This window comes from Mus caroli, chromosome 4, assembly GCF_900094665.2.
Source record: "Mus caroli chromosome 4, CAROLI_EIJ_v1.1, whole genome shotgun sequence".
NCBI lineage: Eukaryota > Metazoa > Chordata > Mammalia > Rodentia > Muridae > Mus > Mus caroli.
The window spans coordinates 107,126,113-107,128,218 of record NC_034573.1 but is presented as its reverse complement, the minus strand read 5'-3'; the positions used below and the strand labels follow the sequence as shown (position 1 = coordinate 107,128,218).

Sequence of the window (2,106 nt, the reverse complement as noted above, 5' to 3'; positions counted from 1 at the left end):
CACAACCATCCGTAACGAGATCTGGCGCCCTCTTCTGGAGTGTCTGAAGACAGCTACAGTGTACTTACATATAATAAATAAATATTAAAAAAAAAAAAAAAAAAAGAAAAAAGAAACCGATTTCTGCACTATCTACCCAGGTCAACACCAAGACAAATAAATTAAGATGTACAACATTAGGAGCTTCAGCGATGGCTCAACAATTTAAGAGCCTACACTGATCCTTTGGGGAAAAGTCCTGGTTCAGATTCCTCCACCCACTTAGGATGGGTTCACAACCACCTGTAACTAGCTCTAGCTCGGGTGTGTGTGTGGGGGGGGGGAGTGCCACACACGTAGACATACACATAAAAAAAAAAAACCCACAACCTAAAAGAAATTTTATGCCTCTCTTGGTTCATAACACCAATAACCAAAAGAAACGCAAAGAAAAAAGCATCTTTCATCGCAAACTTTAAAAAAACTTTTAACTGTATTTTTTTTTTCAGGGACATGCTGCACCTGCAGATAGCAACTACCTATCTGGTGTGCCCCCTACCATAAACCATCTTTTAATCAAACTTGCTTTGCAACGTGGCCCAGAACTTCCAAACTCAACCAATCCCGGAAAAGCGACTTCCGGCCGCTGAGAAGTCTCTCCGTAGGAATCGGACTAGAACGCCAGAGAAGGTCACGCCCCAAGCTCTCCGGAGGTACGTTCCTACCACTCACCCCATCACCCACCCTAGCACTTCAGAAAACAACGACCCAGCCCAGTGCGCGCAGTAAGTTCCAGCACAAACTCGTCCCACCAAGCCATCTCCGCCCTCTATCGGTGAGCGGGAGAGGAGGAAACTCAACGTTAGCCTCAGGGTTCCAACAAGTCCGGGAGCTAAGCGCCACGTGAAGAATGCGAGTAGAGCTCCAGCACTCGCGGGACCAGGCCTCGCCCTGCCGTTTCAGCCCGTGATCGCCCCGGACGAGCCGGGACCGGCCAGAGGGAGAAGGAACCAGTGATGGGCGCGAACGGCGTTTCCTAGCGGCAATACCCGCACACTCACCAGGGTCGAGCCACAGGTCTCACAAACAGAAAGAGCCGTGAGAACGCAGGAAGAGGTCGCCCGACAGCGCGCGCGGGGAGCTGCTTTTATAGCCCACAAAGTTCTCGCGAGATTCGCACGGGCCGGGGGTGCGGGAAGAGGGGGACCTGGCTGAGCCCCGCCCCACCCTGGCCGGCGGACGGGGGATGACTCAGCGCTTTCCCTGGATGGGCCTGGAGTGGAGGGGGTCTCTGAGAAAGGCACACACTCTCAGTGATGTTTTTCTCAGAGGTAGAAAAGCACTTCCTTTTGAGTCATTTCATCTTTTAATCGGGGTACCCGGGTAATCCGTGCCTCTCTATTCCCAGGACCACTGTGTGGTGTGCAATCAAGACCCAAACTAGAGGAAGGGTCTGTTTTACTGTTCTTGGAAGGCCACGTCTAAAATTAAACAACGTTCAGGGAAAACTGTGCTCCCAAATTGCACCCCAGCCTCACAAACCTATTCTAGGGCTGGAAAAGCTGGCTCAGCCGTTATAAGCCCTGGCTGCACTACCAGAGGACCCGGCCTCAATTTCCAGCACCCACATGGCAGCTCATAGCTGTGTAGATCCAGTTCTAGAGGATCCAACACCCTCACACATACATGCAAGCAAAACACCAATGCACGGAAAATGAAAAGAAATAAATCGTTAAGAACAAAAACAAAAACTCCTGTTCTAGTCTGGTCCTCAGTAACCCTCACCACTCAGGGCAGCCTCCATTGGTCTCTGATTACTGGATACTGCTTTTCTGTTTCACTCCCATTTCTTGCATTATTCTTAAATCTTTCTGAATCTCAGCTTGTCACTAAACTGATTTGTGTTTTTAAAAACTGGGGCTCTGTGGTTAATTTCCTGAGTTAAAAGTCACTGTTCCGGGGGCTGGTGAGATGGCTCAGTGGGTAAGAGCACCCGACTGCTCTTCCGAAGGTCCAAGGTTCAAATCCTAGCAACCACATGGTGGCTCACAACCATCCGTAATGAGATCTGGCGCCCTCTTCTGGAGTGTCTGAAGACAGCTGCAGTGTACTTATATATAATAAAAA

General features: G+C 49.7%; 1 protein-coding gene across 1 annotated transcript in view; it reads right to left on the bottom strand.

Annotated features, from left to right (window-relative positions):
- Positions 1–1,125, bottom strand: part of Prdx1 (peroxiredoxin 1) — a 12,747-nt gene extending 11,622 nt beyond the window's left edge. The window contains exon 1 of the mRNA XM_021160767.2: positions 1,041–1,125. The gene's annotated coding sequence lies outside the window, so the exon portion shown is untranslated. The remainder of the gene's footprint in view (positions 1–1,040) is intronic.
- Positions 1,126–2,106: the final 981 nt, after the last annotated feature.